Source organism: Tamandua tetradactyla, chromosome 15 (genome assembly GCF_023851605.1).
Source record: "Tamandua tetradactyla isolate mTamTet1 chromosome 15, mTamTet1.pri, whole genome shotgun sequence".
Taxonomy (NCBI): Eukaryota; Metazoa; Chordata; class Mammalia; order Pilosa; family Myrmecophagidae; genus Tamandua; species Tamandua tetradactyla.
This window is the reverse complement of record NC_135341.1, coordinates 64,961,396-64,981,233: the sequence shown is the minus strand read 5'-3', so window position 1 is coordinate 64,981,233 and position 19,838 is coordinate 64,961,396. Positions and strand designations below refer to the sequence as shown.

Here is a 19,838-nt window from a genome sequence, read left to right as displayed (position 1 = left end):
AATAATTTTTAGAGATCATTTAGTGCTGATTTGAATTTTTTAATTTAGTTGTTAAAAATGTATATAATTTGGGCATTCCAACAGTGGCTCGGTGGCTCAGTGGCTGAATTCTCACCTGCCATGCTGGAGGCCCTAGTTCAATTCCTAGAGCCTGCCCATGCAAAAAAGAAAAAAAAGATGTAATTTTTATCTGGAAAATCATTTAATTAGGGTTGCACTAGACATGTAAATCTTTAAATGAAAATATATTCTGCCACTTTCTCCTGCAGTAGTTTTTCCTAGAGAAGAGTTACATATAAGTTTAAAGCTTGTAACTGCCAATCCTTGGTAAGGCTTTGGATCTGTTCCAAGTATATGGCTTTCTGATGCTAGCTCTTATAAGTCATAAATCTTTTTGTTAAGCTATATAGGACCTGAATTAGAAAAGAACTTTTGCTAATTTAAAACCAGACTTGGAAATTGGGAGCTGATTTTTGAGGACTGTGAAAGCTACTTTGTGGAACAGTATCCTTCCAGATCTCATGGACTCTACATAAGTCATGGTTCACATAATAACTACCAGAGTTTTGCCAATATAGTAAATTTGTTTTATTTCCCTCCAAGAATATACTTGGAGTATGCTTGTCTGCTTTTGTTCTTTCGCTTTGCCTGTAGGTCATAAGAAGAGAAAATGTTAAGAGATGTTTTAGTCCTTGATGACTTTCCCTCAGGGATTATAAATAATGCTATCAGAAATCAGTAATGATTTTTGTGCAATTCAAAGAACAGCTATGTATTTGGAGTAATACTTCATTCCTACTTTTATAGGAAGTTATTAGATCTGAGCAGCCACGGTACCCAAAGCAGATTAATGATTACATGATAATGAGTGTAGTTCTCTTCATAATTAAAGAGGATAATGCTGATGAGGCTACTTGTTGGACTGCACTTCTGACCATTGGTTTAATTTTCTTAGTAATAATAGAGAATGAATTGTGCGGTATCGTCTGTTCTCCTTTAGCCCCTTGTCTGAGGATGAGTGTAGGTAAAAGACTGAAAGGGTCAGAGTGTTGTATATCTGTAGCACCTTTAAAAATTTAACACATCACTGAGGCAGGAAAACTGGAGGAGAGGAGAGAGAATAGAGGAATATAAAGGTGAGAGTTACAATTGGCTATTAAAAAACAGGTACTAGATCAAAAAATGAGAGAGTTCTATGGCTATGATATGATGGTGAACCAAAATTAATGGTGTTTACAGGTGAACACAAAATCAAGTATTAATGGGATATAGATAGAATGTAACTCTTGGGTAGAATTTTCAAAAAAATTGCCTTTGGCTACTGCCTGATTAACATGCTCTTATTTGGGTGGGCAATGAAAAGGTAATATATGGTCTAGCCTTATAATGAAATCTATCCCCCAAATATTTTCTGTTTAATTATGTAAGGCAGCCAAGAAAATGGATGTTATAGCTATTTCTCTGTTTTTTACTTTTTCTATTACTGGTGTGTGTTCCTCTTTAAGAGACTGTGCTCAGTACTAAGCAGAAGGGTAAGTTTCAGAGTACATTTGGTGTTATGGTTTTTATTTCTTCTTGCTTTTAGGGTAAAAATGTTAATTGCAGAATTAAAAAGCAGGCATCAATTCTTAAGCATAATGGGATCTTTTGTTAAGTGAGAGGCGATTTCTATTTTGTATGGAGTATTTTGTTTGGTTAGATTTTGTGTGTGTGTGTTTGCTCTACAACATTTAAACAGCAGTTTTAACCTTCAGGATGTGATTCCTTGATTTTTCCTTTCTATTTCTGTTTCATTGTTCACATCCTTGACACAGATTTCCAGCACCAGAAATACATGTCAAGAGAATAAAGACAGGGTGAGAGAAGACTAGCTGCCAAGCCTGTTGTTTAGCTACTCATAAAGTAATGAGGCATGTTTGTTACAAATATTCTAATAAACCTTGTGGTTGATTATGGAGATCATGTTTAAAGAATATTATTATGAAGTGTGTCTATACTTTCAGCTTTTTTCTACTGACTAATCCTTGCAGTAATCCTGTGAGCTAAATCAGAATGTGTATTATTTCTACTTCAAAGATGGAAAAACTGAAGTATGTATAGAAAGATATATGCATCATCTTCAGTATACCAAGAGAGACAATGTGTAGATAACATCAAAGCAGAAAACATATATAGCCCCTACTATTTCAGGGTATTTATAGTCAAGTTAGGAGCACACACAAATAACAGGCATTTCTTTATGATGTAGTATTAAAGATAGAGGTACCTACAGGAATGCTGTGGTAGCAGATTGGGGGCTTTGGCTAAAAAGGAATGAAAATTCTTGAATTTGATTTTTAAAAATTCATTGAACAAATGATAAAAGATCACTTTTTCAACTGATCATTGCAAAGTGCTATATTGTGCTCTGGATGATCTAGTGCAAATATTTCACATCACAGAACAAGAACACAAGCATTGGACATGACAGTGTATATTCTATATCTAGAGAGAACCAGGAATCAGGTAGCAAACTGTTTTCCCTCAATTGAAGCAGTGAGGTAGCCCTCTCTGTTCTTAAATTACACATTGCATTCAAAGTCAGCAAGGTCCAAAAGCAGTTTGGCCTATGAGAGGAGTCAGGAGGATTGGACCCTGATGGAGTCCAGAAGACTCAGCTTTGGATGCCCCCCAAACTGCTGGTCTTTGTTCTAGGCTTCTAAACTTTGGGGAGAGGCAAGCCTTGCCTTCTACTACTGGTTTTTTGGCTATTGCATGATGAGAAAAATGAAACTCCATTCTTGTTCTCTTCCCTGGAGAACTTCAGTCCTCATCAGCATGTCTGTTGATAATTGAGGATCTCCTGAGAGGAGTCAGAAGGAAAAGGAGGTTAGGCCAAATTAATGTTTGCTAAATTAAACATTTTACTTATTCAATATTACAAGTTAGAACTACCTCAGTAATATATTCTTCTATAATGATGTCTCAAGAGCGTGAATGAAATGTGCTAGCTGTCTGCTTGATAGCTGTATCATCTTAGTTAACTTATATTTTCTGTGGCTCATTTCTTTCAACTGTAAGATTGAGTGCAGTATATGCCACCTTCTATAAGGGGTTAAAAGTGCTAGTTGTTTTAATTACTATACATAGTTTTGCTGTGGTCAGTTTATGAAAATCTTTTACACATCTTTGTGTTTACAATGTGAATTGCAATAAAAATAAATGATTCTAACTGGAGCAAAAAGGAGGTCACATTTACTTATCTAAAGTATATATATGTGTGTAGAGAGGAGTAATACTGTCCTTAAATTAGTTGTTGTGATAAATTTCTTGTATAAGCAATGCATTTAGATAAGGGTATGTACTCCATAAGTAGCCAACTTGTGTTTAAGGAAATGGTAAGCTCCTTGGAGATGGTGCAGGACAAATTAATATATTATTTTATTAATAATCCCATATTTTAATTAGATATAATGTAACTATAAATTTGTCAGTTTTGATAGTTTATAAAATGTAGCATTGTAGTTGTTTATAATTTCTGTTTTCACTGTCTTGAAATTTATTTGCTCTGTGTTTAAAGAAAAGATTGTTGTCCATGTTAAAAATCCTTTTGCTTTTATAAAGAAGCTTATTTGTACACTAAATCATTTAGAAAAATATAGTTACTTTTAATAGTAACAGCAGCAGTATGATTAAGTTGGTTTCAGGGAGCTTTCAAAGGCACAATGCTAGAAGACCCAATTTCAGAAACAATGCTATTTTCCCCATAATTTTGCTCACCTACACTGACAATATGATACTCTAGTGTAGTGGTACTTGCATACTCTAGTGATGTGGACCCCAGCATCAGTATCGTCTGGGAACCTATTTAGAAATACAGATGCTTAGGCCTCACCCTGGACATACAAAACAAGAAACGTTGTGTGAAGAGCCCAGCAACCTGTATGTTAACAAGACTTCCAGGTAGTTCTGATGCACCTTTGAGCATCACTGCCTTTTATCAATTTATCTTTCAGCTGATTTGATGGAAATTTTCAGCAGGAGAAACTGACAAACTAGTGGAATTATTGCTTTATAGATGAAGAGCCAAGATGTTTATTGAAAAATTAATTTAAACTTAAACACATCTCATGTGGTTAGCACTAATTAGGTAAAAGTTTTCCTTCAATTATATAGCAGAAACAAATGATGTGTTTGAAGCCATCAGTGTGAAATGTATATGATATTTGACTACTGCAATAGCGTAGTTAATGTCCTTTTGACCTTAGCTTTTCATAATGACTTTCAACTATAAACCTTCAGGGAAGAGATTGGGGAAGTGTTAGATTTAAGATTCCACCTATAGTCATTAAGATTAATCCAGACTTTTTCATTTGGCGCTTCCCTCTGTCCTTGCCCTCCAGAGTCTCAGCCAGTCTAAAACTGCATTTATTCCCTTAACTCCTAACGGTTCTTCTTTAACTTCTGTTCCCTTTGCTTGGATATACCTCACCCCCAACCCCATTTACCTCATCCCCACCCCAGTCTTCTCCTTGGTCTACTCATCTTGAACTAACACAGTGCCTGGAATAGTGAAATCGATAAACAAATGTGACTTGCTTCCCTTCCCACTTTTGAGCTTTCAGAAATAGATAGCATATCATTTCTATGAAGAGGAGGCACTGGAGACATCACAAAATGGGTGGATACATTTATTAACTTCAACAAAGGTGCTCAAGCACAAGCTTATCCTCAGCTTCTAAAGCCTATTAGTTAAGTGTTCTTTTATATTTTTAAATTAAATTTCATAGTATGGATTTTGTTTTATCATGTTTGTTCAACAAAAAATAGCTTCAGTGAATGAATATCAGTATCTCAAGAGATAGTATATTATCCATCAAAAGAAAACAAAACAAAACCTGCATGAGGATACTCTTCTCAAATGGACAGGTTAATCCAGTCATCCACCTTATTGTTTTTATTAAAGGTGACCTAAAGTTTTCTGTTCCTATAAGTTATAATTGTTTAATAAATTTTGAAACAGCCCCAGAGAAGTTTGCTGTTCAGTTAATCTTTGCTGCTCTATGCACAAATTTGTGTTTCAAACCTGAAATGTTTTTAATTAGCCAAACCAAATAATAAAGCAACAGAACCATAAAAACCCAATATTAGTATTTGGCCAATTACATTAGTAAAGATCAAAAAGATAAAACCCAGTTTGTCTAGGATGCATCCAGGCAGCATCATACCTGTTGGTATAATTGTAAGTTAGTAGTTTTTCTAGCAGGTAGTTAAGGAAATAATTGGACAAGTGCCCAAAGACTTCTGTCTGTGGCTGATCATACAGCATTTTGTGTAGTAATAATGTAAGTTATGGTTTATCCATTCAACAGAATGAGTAGGCAACCATTACTGAGTTTTTGTAGATACACATAGGAACATGGAAGGATTTGCATAATTTGTAAATAGAAGGAATTGGGGTTTGGGATGGTTATATCTGTATACTTAAGTGAAGAAAAAATTCCAGAAAGAAATACACAGATAATAACAACAGAAGTTGTCTCTGGCACTTTCCTCCTCTTTCTACCCCTTCTCTTACCTGCATTTCCTAAAGTTTCCCTAATGGACACATATTAAGATAATAATTATTATTATTATTGCATATTCTTCCCCTAAAAATGAAATTATATTAAAATGGTATCGATTCTTTCACCAGAATTTCTTTCTTGGGAGTATCTGTTGTACTTGGCTTGCTCAAAATTTAAATCCTCTTTCTCTTTCCAAAAGCTCTTATTTTCTTCATTTTCCGTCATGAATGTCTCTAGTTATTGTTTCTCAGATCTTATGATCATTGTTTCTGCTGCATCATCTTTTATATCTTCTTCATTGTCAGACCCAAAATCCTGTAAATTCCTCTTCAGAATTTTATTCATTCACCCCTTTCTCTCCATCCTCATTTGCACCAATTTATTTCAGGCATCTAGCACCTTACAGTCAATCAAGTGTTTGCTAAAAGTTTCTTAGTTGATGCTGCCAGCTAATCTTTATTAAACTTTGTCAATAAATCGGCCTTTCTGAAACACATATTTCTTTCAGTCATTTCCAGCCTTAACTCCTTTACAAAATTGAATTTTTCACCAACTCATCCTCATTTGATGTCTCTTTCTTGGCACTACTTCCACTACAATGATGGGATAATGTATTTAATATTTTTTAGTACTTAATTGTACGCTTCCTTAACTATTTCAGGGATTTGCTGGTGTCCTCACTTAAATTTCAAGTATCTGTTGAGTTGAATTGAACAACACATTGATTTCTTCTTTGCAAGTAATTGTGTGGGGTAGTTTATAACTCAAATGTTTTGAATTTGTGTACGTGTTCTTCATAAACTTCCAAGTTAGTGGTTCTCAAGCTTTGGTATGGTCAACAACCTCTCAGATTGCTTGTTAAAAATATGTTGATTGCTAGGTCCCAACCCCACAGAATCTAATTAGTCTGAGATAATAGTTTATTAATTGCCCCTAATAGCTATAGTGCTACAACTACAACTAGTATGTTAATGGCCGTATTATTACATGCGGTTGTGTTTTGTGTGCTTGCATTTATTTATATGTTTTCAAAATTTGCGCATATGTAAGATATAGCAGTGATTTTCAAGCTAAGCATCAGAGAATGCTAAGATTCCCTGGATGCTTTTGCAATGCTACTGAAATATTTTCTGCCAAAAAGATGTAAACTGCTAGAAACTCAGTTATGGTATTTATCTGTTTTACATATCAGAGTAGTAGGGAAAGATTCCTTTGAATAAGAACTTTTGCTATAAAAGAAAAAGTTTGAAAACAACAGAGTAATACTTTAAAAAAAGTAATGGGAAATTCACATTTTATTTCTGTTATATGAGAAGATGAAACAGATTTTTCGGTAATATCTCATTTTAAAAATCCATATTTAATGTGACAAAGGATGCACCCATTATATGTTATAAAAGAAATATTAGGGCGGGCCACAGTGGCTCAGCAGGCAGGAATGCTTGCCTGCGATGCCAGAGGACCCGGGTTCGATTCCCGATGCCTGCCCATGTTAAAAAAAAAAAAAAAAAGAAATATTAGACTTGTAACTTGACAAAGTGGAAGCTCTTTAGGATTCAAGTTTATTGCATTTTCCACTGGGATTAGATTTTTTTTCTTGACAGAATGAAACTATCAACTCTTTCATTATAGGCTGTTTTCTTCCATCCTATTTATCCTCTCCCATTTGTCAAGTTTCAGTTCAACACAGCATCTGACCTCTGTGGTTCGAAAAAAATAAGGTTGTATGGGAAGACAGTAAAACCATTCATTGAAGAAAAACTGAGATAGTAGTGATTTCAGGAGCTAAAAATGAATATTGAGGATTCCTATACCCAAAGTTGAACACATTTCAAAGAAATTGTTTGATGAGGAAATACTGATTTGTCTATTATATGAGAATTATATACAAATAAAACAGAAGAACCTTTCTGTTGCAGACTGCTCAAAGCCAGTTTGTCATTCCTATTTTTCAAGTTCTTTGGTAACTGTCACAGCCTGGCTACAGATGAAATGAAGTCTCAGACCAAATTCTCCCACACCTATAAACCTTTATTACCAAGCAGTTACAAAAATAATCATAGAACCCTGTTTCATAAGCTAGTTAGTTCCCTGCTTTGTCCTTTTAAACATACTCTGACAAGCACCAAAATAAGAAAATAGCATTCTGATGGCAGAATTAGCTTGATCAAGTATTTGAATCTTCTACTAACTTGTGGGAGGGAATTTGGCACAAAAACAAGAATGGAATGTTTTAATGGCCTTAAATGCAATTCAAAAGGTGTTAGACAGCTGGGCTTGCTAGATAATCCTACTCCATTTGTGTAAATGTGGAGGAGTTTGTATGACATTTCTGACCAGTCGTGTATTTTGAACACCTTTAATTTCCCAAATAAAATTTATTCCTGTCATCTTCTGTACTCATAAGATGAATCCTTATTGGAGATGCAGGTAAAAATACTGGATCCAGCTGCCTTTTAAGACCTTATTAAAGTCTTTCACATACTAGCCAGCCATCCTGGAGTGATTGATTCCTGATTGGTGATTGAGATACTAATTTGCATACAGAGATATATTATAGTCTATACCAGTATTTTTTTCAAACTCAGGTCTGATCGTTAGTGAGTTATAACATTAAATCATTGGGACCAACATCTTGCTTACTTGGAGTGTATTTCATGTAATAAGTATTTACTTCATTTCAGTTACTTATGTCTGTATCATTGGGTAGTGATGACAAAAATGTACTTTTTATTGTGAGTCATGGTTAAAATGTTTTGAAATCAGCAGTTAGTATTAAACTTATAGCTGGTGTTCAACCATAAGTTTAGTCAATCCTAGGATTATAATGGAGTGGAATTTTACTTCTTGAAGGTCATATCAGGAATAAAGTCTAAGTTTTTCTGTTATTTCTGAAATTACATTATTCTTTTACAGTCGTTATTATGCAAGGAATTAACTTTAAAAAGAACTTATACTTACTGAAAGGCAGACCTGAAGACAGACATTCTATCAACAACAGACTAACTTCTGGAGGTGTTAAAAATCAGTGTTATGGGCGGGCCACGGTGGCTCAGCAGGCAAGGACGCTTGTCTGCCATGCCAGAGGACCCGGGTTCAATTCCCGGTGCCTGCCCATGTTAAAAAAAATCAGTGTTATGATAGATCTTTCATGTTAACTTATAGAGAGAGTCCCGTTACAGCAGTAGTGACTCTAAGTGCCAGATTTAGCAGTATTTAAGTCATGCTATTACTTTGCAAATGATGCATTAGTATGGTTAAGATACCCTTGGCAGTAAGTAAGGATGTTAGATTAAAGCCTTAGCACTAGTTCTAGTCTTTCTGATTTTCCCTTTCACAAATTATACTTTTCTAATTAACCTGTTATAATGCTCGATCTTTTCTGTCTTTGGCTATGGCAGATGCTTTAAATATAAAGCAGTGTTGTCACTCTTTCACCCTTAAAATTTATTCTTTGTGTTCTACCTGTACAGTGATAGGTTGCCAACATATGGCATGCTGTATCTTACCAAAACTTCCTTGAGCAGAAACCACTCAGGACTTGAAATAACCAAGAGAAGTACACACAGAATCACCCAGGAAGCTTTTAATAAGTTGTAGGTGTCACTTTAAAATTTGTATTTTATTTTCTAGGGACTCTTTGGAGATTATTCCCACTTGTCTGCTGTATAGCCTTGAGAGAAACTCAAGCTATACTGTGAGCTCTGTGGGAACAGGGACATGCCTTTTTCCTTAATATTGTGGCCTTTGTTCTTGGTAGTACCTGACACATTAGGCACTAAATAAATAGATATTTGTTGAATGAATGAATGAATCATTGATTTATTGATGTTTGCGTCTCAAGGTACCAGCTCAGCTTATGAGCTATGTGGTAGCACATGCGATGGGTGGACCTTTCTTCATGCCAGATCTGAGAAGTCTGAGAACTTCTGCCCCACTCCTCAGTTAAGAGGTTTTCAAACCAGCAGTCAAACTTGCATGGTGCTGGCAAAATGCTGTCTGCTGCTGGGGCTACTATATCTGGATATATGTTTGCAAAACAATTCAATAAAATACATTTAGACATTTAGATGGAAGCAGATGATTAAAGGAAAGGGGTGAAAAATTAGAACAGGTAGTCTTCATCTATATCTCTAAGGTTTTCTAACTTGATTATCTTTATGTTAATTTCAGTTATCGGCTAAAATGTAAACTCCTTGAGGACAGGATCTATGTCTATTCATATTTGTAATTCCCCATAGTATCTGACCTAGTGCAATGCACATAATAGAAGTCCAATAAATGCTTAATGAAGGTATAAATGATCAGAATGTCCAGAAAAAATTCTATGAATGCTTACTGAGTTTCCTTTTTATAAAATGAAGAAATTGAACTGGAAAGCTTCTAATAGTGATTCTTTCTGTCTTTCAAGTTTTATGATTCAGCGATTTGGAAAAATAGTTTTGACAAACCCTATAGTCAGAATCATACCATATTTTTAAGATGTCTATATAATTTAAAATCCAAACAAGACTCTTTTATATGGTATTGGAAATGAAGCTTAAATTGGAAATACTAAAGATTAATGCTACCCTTCTAATTAATAATAGCAGATCTGTCCGTGGCTATTTTGTACCAATAGTGTGGGGACAAGTGATGTTCATAATCATAATTTCCAAAACTTGGCAAGGCTTTGGTCTTCGTAGTATTGGTCATTGTCTATACCGGAACAACCTGTAAAGAGACAAAAATATTCACTAAATATTGACCCATGATACATACATATATTTGAAGGTTTAGTTTAAATCATGCTTCTTCCATGAAGTATATTCCTCTGATAATCTTCTCTCCCAGGGAGTGATCTTTAGACTTTACAATTAGGCCCGCAAAATCCACTATTTCTAGTTTTACTAACACCCATATTCTAAAACTAATTCTGCTCCTACTGAAAGATCCTTTATGCTGCCTAAACCAACTAGTATTCAAGGCCAGTTCTTTGTTGGTTCTCCTGTTTCTGCTGCTGGGCTCTCCCCATAGCTTCTCTCCCCCTACTCAGATAGCTGTATCTGCCCTCCAGGTTGGTTTGGTATACAATCATATAAACCTCTCTGATGCTAGTTCCTACCTTTTTCTTATCTTGAACAATGTTGTAGAGCCCACTTAGAGTGAGTTTTGCCCTCTTTCATTTACAATTTTTGGATCCTGCTTTTCTTTCTTACCATTGACCATGTTCTTTGAAGGAAGGGATCTTATTTTATTAATTTTAATTCTTCTTCACTGTACCTATCATATAGCTGATATTCAGTAAGAAATTATGGAATATACTCATTGAAAAGAATGAATTGTAACTTGCACAGTTTTAATATTAAATATGTACATCTTAAAATGAATGATAAACTATGGTATAGATTTTAAATTGTGTTAACTGCAATATGTGATAAATATTATTTCTTTATGGGCCTGGAAAATAGACTTGCCTGTATATGTTTTAAACTGTAAAGCCAGACCCTTAAATGTTAAAAAGGCTTGGCTTATTTCTAGGAATAAGCTCCTTTTTTAAAAAAAAAAAAGCCAGCCTCTTTAAAAAAAATTAAATAAAACTACCATAATAAATCATACAAAACATTTACCAGCTTGTGAGACTAGGCAAAAGAACCTTGGAAGAATGCCTCCTTTCTGTGTCCTCACTTCCTGTTGAAGGTTAAGAAGATTGATCTTTGATTGTGTCAAGGTTGATAATCTCTCTCAGGTCTCTTTCTTTCCCCTTCTCACCTTGTGAGTTCATCTTTCCAGTCTTTCTAATCTTGCCCTCTGTCTGTGTGCCCATCCCTGACAAAAGAATGAGTTATCTCATTATTTTTTTTTCATTTTTTTTTTTATTAATTAACGGAAAAAAGAAAAAAAAGAAATTAACCCAACATTTAGAAATCATACCATTCTACATATGCAGTCAGTAATTCTTAACATCATCACATAGGTGCATGATCATCGTTTCTTAGTACATTTGCATCGGTTTAGAAGAACTAGCAACACAACAGAAAAAGATATAGAATGTTAATATAGAGAAAAAAATAAAAGTAATAATAATAGTAAAAAAAAACAAAACAAAAAAAAACCAACCAGACAGACAAAAACAAACAAAAAACAAAACAACAACAACAACAAAAAAAAAACCTATAGCTCAGATGCAGCTTCATTCAGTGTTTTAACATGATTACTTTACAATTAGGTATTATTGTGTTGTCCATTTTAGAGTTTTTGTATCTAGTCCTGCTGCACAGTCTGTATCCCTTCAGCTCCAATTACCCATTATCTTACCCTGTTTCTAACTCCTGCTGGACTCTGTTACCAATGACATATTCCAAGTTTATTCTCGAATGTCGGTTCACATCAGTGGGACCATACAGTATTTGTCTTTTAGTTTTTGGCTAGACTCACTCAGCATAATGTTCTCTAGGTCCATCCAGAGTTATCTCATTATTATTAACAATTTTATATTTACTAGCTACTTACTAACTTTCTGATTTGGGGGATGTTACTTAACCTCTCTGAACCTCAGTTTCTTTGTTAGTAAAATAAGACATGATAACAATATTGATCTGCGTGGGATCATTGATAAAATTTAATGAAGTGAATGAGAAATATTGAAGTTCTAGAACATATCTAGTAGAAGGTGACTGTTCTATTTTGCTAGCTGCCAGAACGCAATTATCAGAAATGGAATGGCTTTTAAAAAGGGGAATTTAATAAGTTACAAGTTTACAGTTCTAAAAGTGAAAATGTCTGAATTGAAGCAAGGCTATAGAAATGTTGAATCTGAGGCATCCAGGGAAAGATACGTTGGTTCAAGAAGGCCGATGATTTTCAGGTTTCTCTCTCAACTGGAAAGGAACATGGCGACTTCTGCTAGCTTTCTCTCCAGGTTTCTTCTTACATGAAGCTCCCCTAGTGGCATCCTTCTTCATCTCCAAAGGTCTCTGGCTGCTTGGGCTCTGATGGTTCAGGCTCTCTCATAGTTCTGAAGCTTTCTCCAAAATGTTTCCTCTTTTAAAGGAGACCAGTAAACTAATCAAGACCCACCTGGAATGGGTGGAGTCACACTTCCCTCTAATTGACACCCACAACTGAGTGAGTGATATCAGCCTGGAGATAAATTTCAGCAAGTCCTCAACCTATAATACTGAATAGGGATTAAAAGAAATGGCTGCCTCCACATGATGGATTAGGATTAAAACATGGCTTTTCTAGGGTGCATAATCCTATGCACAGTGACTAAAGTGGAAGATGATTTGGAAACCTTTATGTCATTGAAAAACAACTGAAGGAGCTTGTGCTGCCTAGTCAGGAAAAGGAAACTTGAGGAAGATTTAGTAACTGTTTTCATACATGTAAAAATAATGTCATGTAAATTATGTAAAAATAGTAACATCTGTATTCCTTTTACTTTCAAATGCTTGAGGGCTAAAATTGTAGAAGTGAGATTGCTGTTTAGTATTAGGGAGAAATTTTCTGAAAGTTAGAGTTCTTCCAAAGGGACATGCTCTACCTTAAAATGTATGAACTAGTCGTGTTTAAGCATCTAATTAGAATTTTTACAAGGGATATTTCTGTTTTAGCTTGGAGGTGAGCTAAATGACCTGATAATCTGTTATTCTTGAGTACAGTAGAAAGTATTTAAGTATATACTGTGGTAGGCACAAACTCTACCGAAGTAGATAATAATGATTGGAGTCTATTGCAGTATAGTATTATCTGGCTTAGGAGACTAGACATATTTATCCAAAAGACGAAATTTAAGAATAAATGCAAAACACCAAGTTTGGCTTTCCAAAACAATGGCACAACTATTGAATGAGAGAAATTTGATATTATTTTAGCAGGATATTTGGGTACCAATATTGACTGAAGAACAGGGGATTTGTTGGTCATTGTATCAACATTAATAGGGCTACCAAAAATCTGATTAGTTATTATGTTGTATTTTATGAATTAATGAACAGTTTTTTAAAAGAAAATTACGTTTATTTATATAGTCATATTCCAAATCAAGGGGAGTAAGTGGAAGTTGGTATTTAATGTTGATATGATCACACCAGAGTACTGAGTTATTTAAGGAGGTATTAGATCCTTTAGGAGGGACATTGGCAAAAGAGAAGAAGAGAGTGGGAGTGAAATGGCTATTCTAGATAGCATGGGTAAGTAGGTCCTTTCTAAGAAAGATACTTAAGGAGTAATAGGGAGACAGTGGTGAACTGGAGCAGAATGCCCCTTTTAAAGGAAGAATCTACTCTGCCACTAGATTCACCAGTCTGGTGTCACTAGATCTCCTATTTTCAGTAGAATCCAAAGACCCATGATTCTTAATGATACTTTTAAGAACTGAGTAGGCAAACAAAGCATGTCTGGGGAGTAGATTTTCTTCTCTGGCTATCAATTTGTGACTTTTATAATAAACTCTACTGGGTCCACATCCCTATGTAGAAATAAAGGCAAAGAAGGTTTGGGGAACCTGGATTGTTTACCTTAGAGAAAGGATGATAACTGCTTCAGATAGTTGCAGGTTATCAGGTGAAAGATTTGTCTTGTTTTGTCTATTTCCAAAAAGTAGATCAGAGACTAGGAAGCACCAACAATTAGAACAGTCTAAAATGGTATACTCTATTTGGTTGGAAATTCAGTTTCTAGAAGGTGATGTTTTGAGCTGATGGTAGGTGAGTTTTCAGGAGTGTTAAATAAAGGGTCTTGACAAGATGACATTTCAAGTTTGCTACTGTTCTAAAATTCTTGAATCACCAAGATCAAGGTCCTTGTCTAACTGTTCTCTAAGTGCCCATCTTTATGTTCACAGGTGAGTTAACACTCTCCCGCACTGGACAAGTCAGTACGTTATTCTTAAAGGCTTTGTTTCTCTCTGTGTGTGTACTTCTTATATGTGATAAAGATTCTTTGGATTGCAATACTTGTTTTAAAAAATGGCCCTTTTATGTCAGAATCTCAAGAAGAGCTTTAGTGTCTTTGAAGCTGTAATTATTTTATTCTCCAAACTACATATAGAACAGTTTGATTGCTAGTACTTTAATTAAAGCTAGTTTATCCACGTGCTAACCCTACAGATCTCTGAGGTCTAGTACATTAGCAGTGAAAAATGGAGTGAACTGTAGATATTTTTTTTAACTCTTAACCAGAATTGTCTCACATTTTCATTATTATTTCTCTTAATAGTAAAGTTATGAAAATAGAGCCCTGTTACTTTTTCTTTTCTGAATATACATAACCTTTTGTCAAAAATTAATGAGATTGTTTATCTATTTCTAGCATAACCCTTGTTTTAATAGTTCACAATTGTTTATCATCAGAATGGCAGTTAATATTTTGCCAGCCTAGATAAGAGCTCTTGATCCTTTTTTTTTTTTTACTTATAACAGCTTTTAATTACTTTTTCACAGATTAATATTGAAATCTGTATATTGCATGCATGGCTGGTATATATATATTCATTTCTTAATCAATTATTGTAATAGGTACCAGGTGCTTAAAAAACATATCTTAAACCAGAATATGGGCAGCTACATTTTCTCAAAGCTTAAGAAATCTTTATTATGGTCCTCATGAATGTTATCAGTGAGACTATGGTTATAAATCCCACATCCCTTCTTGAATCTAAGAGCATACGTACGTAGGACCTCATGTCAACTGTCAACCCAAAGAGTAAAGACCATGTTTTAGCTGTGGGATGCTGAAAGCAGCCTCTCCTTTCTCTGCTACCCCCCTTCAATTCATGATACTTACTCAGGGAAGTTCTTTTTTTTTTTTTTTTTTTATTTAGTTAAGTATTAAGTCTCACGGTTGGCCTCTTGAATGGGGGGTGGAGGGGCCACTACTGAGAATTTTGAGTGCTAAGCAGAAGTGGGAAGTGGATGTTTTAAAGATTTCTTCCCTGACTAATTTGGAAATATAAGCATTGTTTGGTAAATTTATTTAATTCAGTAGTTATTTACTCTGCCAGCCTCTGCAAAGAATACCAAATTGAATTAAAACAAATCTTAAAGTAGCTTTTCTTTTTTATATTCAACTAGACAAGATAAGAAATAAAGCAAAGACCACATAATTTGTAGTATAATATTAAGGAAAAGATAGCAAGGGCTTACTGTCATCATATTTAGGTACAAATGATTTCCTAACTGAATTCATTTATCTAAAGTCAGGCACTAAAGAAGCAGTCAGCTGGATTTATCTACGGAAAGTGGGGATCCTTTCTCAGTGGACAGCAAACATTGCCTAACTTGAATACCTTTAATTTTCCTGTATTTGTTTTATATTATGTTGATATTGAATTTGATAGCTTTTTCTTTTAGTTTATAAGAATAAAATGTAGCAAATTTTATCCTATTGTTTAGATTAATGACCATTCTTTTTACAGCCTTGTGTAAATTGTATCATTAATGAAAGTTCCTCTGCTGCAGGCAAAATATTTCATTTGAGAATGAAAAAGCAATTTGAGCTAAAGCAAATTGAGCTAATATATTGTGTAAGAGGTTCATAGTTAAGTGTAGAAAATGAATATCAGCTTGATCTTAGCTAGAGCTAAGGTGTTCTGATAGCTGTGAGTTGTAAAAACAGTGAAGAAATGTAGAGATAGGATGACTGAATTTTATATAAACAAAGCAATTTTTTTATATATTGGGAAAAGTAGGCTTTATTTTGCCTTTCTATGATTTGGTAGATATACTTGAGCTAAGTAAATTTTAAGTGGATGTCAACTTTCAATGCATGTTTTCTTAAAAACCTTGTGTTGAGACTGGAACCAAGAAATCAGGATTTAAGGAATGATTTTGATTACTGAATCAGTATATAAATATTCTTTTTTGTTTCTGATATATTGGAGAAGACAGAGGGAAATTCCTGAAATCTCTAAATTGTAATCCTGCTGCCTTGATCTCTGTTAGTGATTGTATAGCTCTTATCTTCTGCCTGTGTGATTGTAAAAACCTTGTGAGTAACCTTCATTTGTACCCAGTTATCCAGTTTTTAAACTTTATAGTCTTGTAATTGCTAAAGACACCACTAATGTCTATTAATGAAAGGTCATGGGTCAGTCCAGAACTAACACACCCCAAATCTAAAGTTATCTTGATTACTGAGCCTGGATCTAAACAAAGTGGGCCTGTCAGACACGTGCAGTAGCTTAAACTTTAACCTATGAGTCACCTATACCTCATTCCACCATTTTCTTACACACTTTCTGTGACTAAGCATGTAATTAACCTGCGCATTCTCAATAGTCAGATCACCTCTTCTAGGGCTACTGTACTCTTCTAGGGTCACTGTGCTCATTATGCTGAACCCTGCCTATCTTCTCTGTAATAAAACTATCCGAATTACTGCAGTTCAGAGACACAGATTTTGGGCCACTAGGCCATCTCCTCTCCTACTACATGCCTAATAATTAATTCTTTCTCTCTTTAAAACCCCAGTGTCTCAGTAACTGGTAATTGAGCGCATCGGGCAAAAGAATCCACGGCCTTCGTCCAGTAGCAAGATTATCAGTTCTTTCTGTAGCAATGAATCGATAAAGTAAAAGTGAACAATTGTTTCATTATTTTTCTTTTTTTTTGCTATGCTTTTAACATTTGATTATGAAAATTTTCAAACATATACAAAATTTGAGATTACTAAATTGAAATTTACTTTCCCGTAACATTTCTCAACACCTGGTCAATCTTGTTTTGTCTATATACCTACCTCTACCCTCACCTCAGATTTTAAAGTAAAACCCAGGCATCAAATCATTTCCTTATAAATATTTCAATATCTAATTCTATAAGTAAGGCTTTTTTTTTCTTTTAACACAGCTACAGTATCTTTAAAACAGAGTGCTTTTTAGTTGCAGAATTAGTAAAGGATTATAAATTTCTAGAAGGCAGTACAGCATCCTGGGGTCTAACCGTGTTCTGATGACATTAAGTAAGTGGTTCTATATAGTCATACTAGTCATGTAATTTTCCCCTCCTCCTACTTTCTCCTCTTTAAAAAGAGATAATTTGACAAAATTGCCTCTAAAATCCCATTTGTATCCAAAATTTATAATTAAAAAAATTATAGCATGGTTCATTTCCCAGTGCCTGCCCATGCCAAAAAAAAAAAATTGTAACATGCATTTTGCTGTATCATCTTTTCTTTCTTATTCTCTTTTTTTTTTAAATTGAGAAATCGTCACACACATACATTCTATACATGATACCCAATCGATGGCTCACAATATCATCATATGGTAATGATGTTCATTACCATAATCTTTTTTGGGAACATTTGCATCCCTCCAGAAAAAGAAATAACTCATACCATACATCTTAACCCTCTCTTTCAGTGAAAACAAGTGTTTCCATCTACCCAATTTATTTTACCCTTTGTACCCCCTATTATTTATTTATTTATTATTATTATTATTATTTTTTAACATGGGCAGGCTCCGAGAATTGAACCCAGCTCTCTGGCATGGTAGATGAGAATTCTGCCACTGAGCCACCATTACTCTGCCAGTATGATCCATATTTTTCACTCTGGATATAAGGAGCATCAGACATAAGGTTTTCACAGTTGCACAGTTACATTGTAAACCTACTATCTTTATACAGTTGTCTTCAAGAATTAAGGCTATTGGAACACAGCTCAACAATATCAGATACTTCCCTCTAGCCACTCCAATACACCATAAACTAAAAGGGCTATCTGTAATGCACACGAATAACCTCCAGGATAACCTCTCGACTCTGAAATCTCTCGACCACTGGAACTTTATTCTTTCTTAGAGACTCTTTTGAAAGAGCTATGAAATAAATAGCCAAAAAGAGAGAAAGAAACATGAAGAATATGCATGATAAATAAATTGAATACTCAGCCTATGGAAACCTGATGAATTTGTGTTATAGAAAGTCTCTCAAATGGTTAGTAGTTTGGATCATTTATAAATGTGGAATTTTGATTATTATTTTGGCTTAAGGTAATCCAAACTATTTTGTAAGTGAAGGAATTTGGTTTTTAAAAGCCAATTTTTTCCCTCAGAATTCTAGCCACTGATGTTAGTGAATGCATTGAAAACATAGACTTCATAGATTTTATCCCTGAAGAGGAATTCAGAAACCATTTCGTCTTGGGCCTTTATTTAACAGATCAGACACACAGTTGTTATTGGCAGAACTGGGACAAGAATGCAGGCCTTCTGGCTTACAAACCTTTTCTTTTGCTCTTGTACTCTTCCACAATAAAAAAAGTAAAAGTATAAATGTAAACTGAAGATGCTAATGCAAACAAATATACAAAATATCCTCAACTCTAATAAGGAAATGTATTCAGCGAACAGTATACATTAATTCAGTCTTTTGGAACAAGTGATAACTTAGCTTTTCTCATTGATTCCTGTATTTATCCTGCCCCCTGAAGTGCATAAATGAATTTGGTTCTAAAAGCCATTGTCTTTGAAAAGCTTAAAAATGCCATTGGGAAAAAAGAGAAAAACTAAGGCAGTTACCAGGCTTGGTCCATTATTATTAGATGCCATTTTAGAGGTTTATATTTTGAGAGCTATATCAGTCCTAGGACGAATGTTAACTGAAAGCTAAAAATTAGCCTCAGGAAGTATTGCTCTCACCCATTACCATGTTTGTCATGGGGTAATTTCCTTATGCTGATGACTTCAAAATGTATATATGCATGTATGTAAGTGTATTTATCTCTGACTCTCATCCCTCCCTAGAGCTCCAGACCCACCTGTCCAATTGCCTATTTGACATTTTCATTTAGATCTCTCATAGATATCTCAAATTCTTCATGTTTGAAGGGGAACAATTGATTTTATTCTCTCAACTTATTTGCAACTTTCTTCTCTATCCTCAAACTTTTCCCCATTCATACTGGCATATCTAGTAGCTCAAGCCAGAACCTTAGATCAATTTTTACCTATAATTTATCCCCACATACTTTTCATAATTGAGTCCTGTGCACTGTACCTACAAAATAAATCGCCAGATTGCTTCTTTCTGTGTCCTAGCCATAATCATCTGTAATATCAACTACTATAATTGTATCCTAGTCTCTTGCCTCCATCTTGATCCCTCTGGTCCAATCTTACAGAGTAACCTAAATGATCTCCATAAAATATAAATGAGACATTGTCTCTATACTGGTTTCCCATGACTCTTAAAATAAAAGCCTAGCTCCTTACTCAATTTGAGGACCTCTCTTTCAAATCCTCAAGCATGCGCTCTCTCATTTTAGGGAACTTGCACATTCTGGTACCTTCCTGTCCACCACTTG

General features: G+C 34.6%; 1 protein-coding gene and 1 long non-coding RNA gene across 5 annotated transcripts in view; one reads left to right on the top strand and one right to left on the bottom strand.

Moving 5' to 3' along the window:
• The window catches only part of UBE2E2 (ubiquitin conjugating enzyme E2 E2), a 477,055-nt gene that overhangs the window by 270,523 nt on the left and 186,694 nt on the right, over positions 1 to 19,838 (top strand). The gene's annotated exons all lie outside the window — the stretch shown is intronic.
• The window catches only part of LOC143657517 (uncharacterized), an 84,939-nt gene continuing 67,473 nt past the window's right edge, over positions 2,373 to 19,838 (bottom strand). Inside the window, exons 6-7 of one of the 4 annotated variants that reach the window (XR_013162880.1) lie at positions 11,156 to 11,354; positions 10,124 to 10,259 (exon numbers count right to left, since the gene is read on the bottom strand). This is a non-coding gene — a long non-coding RNA (uncharacterized LOC143657517). Of the gene's footprint in view, positions 2,843 to 10,123; positions 10,260 to 11,155; positions 11,355 to 19,838 lie in introns of those variants that run through there. The other 3 variants (XR_013162879.1, XR_013162878.1, XR_013162882.1) reach the window with 3 other exon arrangements.